General features: G+C 37.3%; 1 long non-coding RNA gene and 1 pseudogene across 1 annotated transcript; both read right to left on the bottom strand.

Moving 5' to 3' along the window:
- Positions 1-810: 810 nt before the first annotated feature.
- Positions 811-5,100, bottom strand: LOC149234692 (uncharacterized). Its single transcript, XR_016246097.1, has 2 exons — positions 2,649-5,100; positions 811-1,945 (listed from the first exon to the last, which is right to left on the bottom strand). It is a non-coding gene; the product is annotated as an uncharacterized LOC149234692 (long non-coding RNA).
- Positions 5,101-7,017: 1,917 nt separating this feature from the next.
- LOC149234691 (putative clathrin assembly protein At2g25430 pseudogene) lies at positions 7,018-7,542 on the bottom strand (annotated as a pseudogene).
- Between the last annotated feature and the right edge of the window lie 313 nt (positions 7,543-7,855).

The following is a 7,855-nucleotide window of genomic DNA, read 5'->3' as shown; positions in this document are numbered from 1 at the left end:
CTAGTCTTATATTATACAAGTGTAATATGTTGGAAGAACTTTCACATCTGCATAAGCTCAACAATCTGCGGCGATTAGAAATGATTGAATGCTCTAAATTAAAGAAGTTTCCTCAGCTCAATAATCTGCAACGATTAGAAATAATTGAATGCTCTAGATTAAAGAAGTTTCCTCAGGAATTCGGTGACAAGGAGGCATTTTCTTTATTGAAGATATTTTCAATTGCTGGGTTGCATGAATTATAAGAGTTGGCAATCGTAAAGGAAGGAGCAATGCCAGTACTTGACATATTCATCATAGTAAAATGCTCAGCATTGAAGGTATTTCCAAAGAGTTATTTCGATTTGAAAACACTTCAAATAAGAAAAATCTATGGTTGCAGTTCCCTGAAAATGGAAGATTTAAGAGAACTTAGGGAATCCAATAAAATGATAGAGGTGAAGACTATGTCTGTAGAAGACACTAGAGACTCAAGAAATAGGTACTCTCAATTAATGACGGAAATGAAAAGTTGGCTCCACAGAGAATTTTGGAGCAATAATGATGTGTTCCTTTTCTTAAGAAGTCTTTATACACTTGCATGAGTTAACTGTGAGCATTCTATATATGGTGAGTTCTAGGAAGGGTAGTCCATTAAAATTGACCAATATAGACCAATCAATACTCAAAATACGTAATACTCATAAGAAAAACATATATTCCTCTATTATGTATATTTATTTACTATGTGGTTTTGAGTGCCGTTGTTGGAAAATATAATCATTAAATTAAAAGATATATTCATCCATTATGTATATTTATTTACTATGTGGTTTTTTGAAAGACTTTCATCTCATTTTGTTACAATTTCCTTGTAAACTTTAAAATCAACCTATCAATCCAGTACATGGTTGGTGTATATATTATTTGTTAGCATGTGAAAGATATATATGTCTTAGCATAACAATCAAATTTGTACTAGTTTACTTTTAAGATCTGAATTGTGATGGCTAAAAATGTTTAAAAAGCTGATATGTAGTGAACAGTGGTTTGAACAATATTAGCTACATTCAACAAAATTTACAAGCATAATTTCATGTCATTTTGTTACAATTGCCCTGTACACTTTAAAATCAACTCCTCTGCCAGGAGCAATGGAAAATCCAACATGTAAATATCGCCATGTGAATCCTAATCTTGGGATTGGCAGGTCTAGCAGCAAAATTCTGCTCTGTGAGCAGAAGAGGAGTGCTTCCAAATTCGATGTCTAGTCACTCAATTTCAAAAACCTTTTGTGGGGCAAGTGACATAGAGATAATCCTTAAGGGAAACGTTTTTTTAGGTATACATCCAAGATTTTATTTGGATAAATTTTCATTCTAGGGCTGATGCATCTTCATTTCAAGATGGAGATGGATTGACAACAATGTGCCTTTCAGGATGTGAAAGGTCTGTACGACCTGAATGCTGCACAAACTCTGCAGGTGACAAGAATGTGCCATGGCACACACAAACTATACTAACCTCATCTCTGCTATAGTTGTACAAGAATCCACTGATTGTTTTCCCATTTGGGCCTGGTCCACTAGTTGAAACACAGGGCATTTTGGGCAATGAGGATTGAGTTAGAGGCCTTTTATCTTTAGAAATATTTGGATTACCTGTTTTGTCTATTGTAGCATTTGAAGTAGATACTTGTTGGGAGGACTTGGTGAAAGACGAGGCTTCTGTGAGTTGTCTTTCATGTGTGGTTGTTGTCGTTGAAGTTGCTAGTGCAGATTGAGCTGTAACAGAAGGTTCCTTTTCAAGAGCAGCATCAGTGGATTTAGGAGGCTCTAGTTGACTAGAAGCACTCAATTCTGATGAACCCACAGTTTGTTCCTGCATATTGCTCAGAGAAGAAACCCTATTCAAAGGTTTTGACGCAGAAGATGTGATTGACTCTTAGTATCATCGCTACTGGTCCCTGTGAAAATAAAAGGATATTTGGTCAGCCCAAATGCTGATTAAAATCAAACTAAATGTTTCTTCCAACTATATCAATCAAATTAGTAACCCAAAGTAATTCATAGAATATGAACAGTGACAGTTTACTTGCCAGAAATGTATGTTACTTCAAAAGGGTGTCATTGTTTTAGTGGCTAAATGAAAACAATATAAAGTGTATCTCCTAGTTTTTGGAACGTGTCATATTCCACTGGACATCCAAATCAGAGTTCAATACCAGTAAACAAATCTTTGAATGGGGTTCTAGCACCATGTCAAATGGATCCAAAATGAAAAGAAGAGCAAATGTAGCATTTCTGAGAATTAAACAACCCTTCGTACTAGGAACAAGGCCATCAGATTCAAAGTAGGATAATCTAAGCACTTGCAGCAGCATTTTTTCTCTAGAGCAGTGCTTCCCTACATCTTAACTACGTTGTGCATGCAATAATATGCAAGTGTGTTCCATAAAGAAAAACATACTATAAATGAGACTCCTAAGCAATGCCATACAAGGTTTCATTCATCAAGTAGTCATATTCCACTGGACATCCAAATCAGGTTTAAATACCAGTAAACAAATCTTTAAATGGGGTTCTAGCACCATGCCAAATGGATGCAAAACGAAAAGAAGAGCAAGGATTGAGTTGGAGGCATTTTATCTTCAGAAATATTTGGATTACTTGTTTTGTCTGTTGTAGCATTTGAAGTAGATACTTGTCGGGAGGACTTGGTGAAAGACGAGGCTTCTGTGAGTTGTCTTTCATGTGTGGTTGTTGTCGTTGAAGTTGCCAGTGCAGATTGAGCTGTAACAGAAGGTGCCTTTTTAAGAGTAGCATCAGTGGATTTAGGAGGCTCTAGTTGACTAGAAGCACTCAATTCTAACGAACCCACAGTTTGTTCCTGCATATTGCTCAGAGAAAAAACCCTATTCAAAGGTTTTGATGCAAAAGCTGTGATTGACTCTTAGTATCGTTGCTACTTGTCCCTGTGAAAATAAAAGGATATCTGGTCAGCCCAAATGCTGATTAAAATCAAACTAAATGTTACCTCCAACTATATCAATCAAATTAGCAACCCAAAGTAATTCATAGTCTATAGAATATGAACAGTGACAATTGACTTGCCAGAAATGTATGTTACTTCAAAAGGGTGCCACTGTTTTAGTGGCTAAATGCAAACAATATAAAGTGTATCTCCCAGTTTTTGGAACGTGTCATATTCCACTAGACAACCAAATCAGGGTTCAATACCAGTGAACAAATATTTGAATGGGGTTTTAGCACCATGCCAAATGGATCCAAAATGAAAAGAAGAGCAAATGTAGCATTTCTGAGAATTAAACAACCCTTCGTACTAGGAACAAAGCCATGAGATTCAAAGCAGGATAATGTAAGCACTTGCAGCAACATTTTTTTTGTAGAGGTGCTTCCCTACATCTTAACTACGTCTCTGAGCCTATTGTGCGCGCAATAATATGCAAGTGTGTTCCAGAAATAAAAACATACTATAAATGAGACTCCTAAGCAATGTCATACAAGGTTTCATTCATCAAGTAGTCATATTCCACTGGACATCCAAATCAGGGTTCAATACCAGTAAACAAATCTTTGAATGGGATTCTAGCACCATGCCAAATGGATCCAAAACAATGTCATACAAGGTTTCATTCATCAAGTAGTCATATTCCACTGGAAATCCAAATCAGGGTTCAATACCAGTAAACAAATCTTTGAATGGGGTTCTAGCACCATGCCAAATGGATCCAAAATGAAAAGAAGAGCAAATGTAGCATACAGATCACAAACTTTTCCAGCTCCTGAACCCTCAGTTCAAACTTTAACAGCAAGTCCATCTGCAGTGCAAAGCTTATTTGTAGGAGTTCCACCTTGTGATTCAATACAAGAAGGTTGCCAACAATAAAGCGGTTGGATTTCTTAGCAGACCACCAGTCCAGGTTCTTAGCGTTTTAGGTGTTCAATATGCTACTTATGATTTCTTGAAAGTGCACTACCTAATTTATCCAGATTGAAGGCGTTGTTATAATTAAGGGTTGATTTCTGCCAAATAAGCAGCTTGTCCTTCTATGTAGACCATGGTGGTAGTTATCCAGGCTGTACATGTTTCCAGAAATGAAGAATATACTTCATTTTTGTAGCATAGATGGTTGCATGTCTATCATACTCGGTAAGTTCACATCATATAGCAACCATGGCACTCACTAGAGCAGTGTAGAAATGAGCAACAACACAAGTTCATTTTGACAAATCAATTGATCTGTGATACAAAGGCCGCAGAGATGGATAAAGAATGTGTCAACAAAAGATAAATGTGGCACAGATTTGTATCCTTTCCAAATTCTACTCTGACAAATCACCACGTCATGCTAAACAAATGTAAAGTTACTCCTCACAGTTGGAACAATGATAAAGCAAATATATAAATATATAATAAAAACTGCATACTATTACTTGAACAGTAGATATACATACAACAGCTAGCAAACTGTAAAGGTTTTCCAAGGACAAAAACCATCCTCTATCAAAGGGATAGTATCTGGGAACACAACCAAGTGACAAAAAAATTCATTAGAACCACATGCTTTACTACAATCCTGAAATAAATTACTAGAATCCTGAACTAACATAACATAGATAGTTAGTCTAGAAAAAGACATAACATAGATAAAAATCAATTTTCAATACCACTGGAAGATGCCCCTGAAGCATGGGAAGATTGCATAGGACCTGTCATCGGCGGGGCTTGTGAGTCTGCAACCCAACTCGGCGGTGTTCTAGAGACAGGTATTTGAAAAAGAGGAAATGGGTGAGTAGCCACAGGTTGGAAAACAACGCAGCTACTCCCTTTTGAGTTTTTGGTGTGTTCACATGGATGTCAATGTGTGCTTTTATGCGATTGAGGAGGATACTAGATCTTGATCATCACAACTCTAAAAATATGGTGAAGCAAAGTTGTCAATATGGTCAATGGAATTTTTAATATCAACGTTCTTTGTCACATGGTAACTGGTATTGTAGGCTTATTTCGCGCTCTGCTTTGGACATTCTTTTCTGTCTACTATATTTTTCCCTGGCTTGGGTTAGCCATTTCTCTTTGCTCTGATTTTTTTTATTTTTTTGAGGGTTTGCTCTGTTCTTCTTTGCCATTTCTCTTCCTTTATGCAAATTAATTCCATGCATCTCAAATTAAATTTGAATCTCATATAGGACCTTTTCCTTCATTATTCATCTTTGCCATTTCATTCATGAGAAGAATATACTTCATTTTTGCAGCATAGATGGTTGCAAGTCTATCATACTCGGTAAGTTCACATCATATAGAAACCATGGCACTCACTACAGCAGTATAGAAATGAGCAACACCACAAGTTCATTTTGACAAATCAATTGATCTGTCATACAAATGCCGCAGAGATGGACAAAGAATGTGTCAACAAAAGATAATGTGGCACAGAGTTGTATCCTTTCCAAATTCTACTCTGACAAATCACCACATCATGACAAACAAATGTTAAGTTACTGCCCGTAGTTGGAACAATGATAAAGCAAATATATAAATATATAATAAAAACTGCATACTATTACTTGAACAGTAGATATACATACAACAGCTAGCAAACTGTAAAGGTTTTCCAAGGACAAAAACTATCCTCTATCAAAGGGATAGTATCTGGGAACAGAACGAAGTGACAAAAAAATTCATTAGAACCACATGTTTTACTACAATCCTGAAATAAATTACTAGAATCCTGAACTAAAGAATACAATGTCACAATTTTTCTTGCATACTGTAATGCTCTCAGATAGTTAGTCTAGAAAACGACATAACATAGATAAGAATCAATTTTCAATACCTCTGGAAGATGCCCTTGAAGCATGGGAAGATTGCATAGGACCTGTCATCGGTGGGGCTTGTGAGTCTGCAACCCAACTCGATGATGTTCCAGAGACAGGTATTTGAAAAAGAGGAAATGGGCGAGTAGCCACAGGTTGGAAAACAACGCAGCTACTCCCTTTTGAGTTTTTGGTGTGTTTACATGGATGTCAGAGTATGTGTGTTTTTATGCGATAGAGGAGGATACTAGATCTTGATCATCACCTGTTGCAAACAACTCTAAAAATATGGTGAAGCAAAGTTGTCCATATGGTCAATGGAATTTTTAATTCTTTAATATCAGCGTTCTCCGTCACATGGTAACTGGTATTGTAGACTTATTTTGCACTCTTCTTTGGACATTCTTTTTCTGTCAACTATATTTTTTCCTGGCTTGGGTTAGTCATTACTCTTTGCTCTGATTTTTTTATTTTTTTTGAGGGTTTTCTCTGTTCTTCTCTACCATTTCTCTTCCTTTATGCAAATTAATTCCATGCATCTCAAATTAAATTTGAATCTTATATAGGACCTTTTCCTTCATTATTCATCTTTGCCATTTCTTTCACGATTGAGATATGACTGAGTGAATGAGAAATTTGCAGTGCTGAAACAAGAAAAATGGGTCAACCATAGAGTGGGTAATCATCATCATTTGGAGTGGGTACCCCACAATTTTGCTATCAGGTGTGTATCTCAATCGCAAATCCCTTCCTCTTCTGCAATGCTATTTTGCTGGAAACGAAACAATCTTGCATATAGATCACAGACTTTTCCAGCTCCTGAACCCTCAGTTCAAACTTTAACAGCAAGTCCATCTGCAGTGCAAAGCTTATTTGTAGGAGTTCCACCTTGTGATTTAATACAAGAAGTCTACCAACAATAAAGCAGTTGGATTTCTCGGCAGACCACCAGTCCAGGTTCTTGGCGTTTTAGGTGTTCAATATGCTACTTATGATTTCTTGAAAGTGCACTACCTAATTTATCCAGATTGAAGGCGTTGCTATAATTAAGGGTTGATTTCTGCCAAATAAGCAGCTTGTCCTTCTATGTAGACCATGGTGGTAGTTATCTAGGCTGTACATGTTTTCAGAAATGAAGAATATACTTCATTTTTGCAGCATAGATGGTTGCAAGTCTATCATAATCGGTAAGTTCACATCATATAGCAACCATGGCACTCACTACAGCAGTGTAGAAATGAGCAACAACACGAGTTAATTTTGACAAATCAACTGATATTTCATCGAGATACAGGGCATATGTGCGTACAAATGCGGAATAGTCCCAAGCATTTGAGTGTGAATCATCTCTAAAATCAGACAGATTGAGCAGGCGTGCACCACGCCTCATTCCCTGAAGAACTTCCCGCTCAAAACTTGGATCACCGTCCTGAAATAGCCTATGAATGAGCATCAGCGCCTTCATTGCCACTATCCAATTGTGTGTTTTGCTGATCCTCTTGGACAGACTGTGGACACAAGCACTAACATAACCCCTGGAATAAGAGGTGAGGTGCAAAATTTCATACACATATTTTTCATCTATAGGTACTTCATCATGACTTGTTTCCTTTACAATGGCAACATCCAGATCCGGCGCATTGTTTCTTGCAACCTTTGCTATACTAATACTCGTCTGGTCCTTCACAGCACCGAGAGCTTTCCTTAGCTTACTTGGAGCCATTCACAAATCTCAAAAAGCACAATTAACCTTAACAAAGGTTTGATCTCAAAAAAGGCAATTCAAGCTCTGAAAAAACCAATTTCTACCAACGGGACCTAATCTCCCTACTGCACTTTTCACGGTCTAAATTCCCCAAATAATGACAAAATGTATGGCTAACGACAAACTTGCCGATTTCACCGCCCTGGAACACCACCAGCCAAATCTCTCCACGAGAAGCGATGCCGGGGACCTCAAAGACACGGATTAAACCCTGTTATAAAAGCAGCCGACGTCAAAGGCCACAAATTACCGGCGAATATCCTCCACAGCT

The sequence above is a fragment of the Pinus tabuliformis genome, chromosome 8 (genome assembly GCF_031772625.1).
Source record: "Pinus tabuliformis cultivar Carrire ecotype Pingquan chromosome 8, CPIR1, whole genome shotgun sequence".
In the NCBI taxonomy this organism is placed as follows: Eukaryota; Viridiplantae; Streptophyta; class Pinopsida; order Pinales; family Pinaceae; genus Pinus; species Pinus tabuliformis.
The sequence above is the reverse complement of the archived record's forward strand: the minus strand, read 5'-3'. Positions and strand labels throughout refer to the sequence as shown.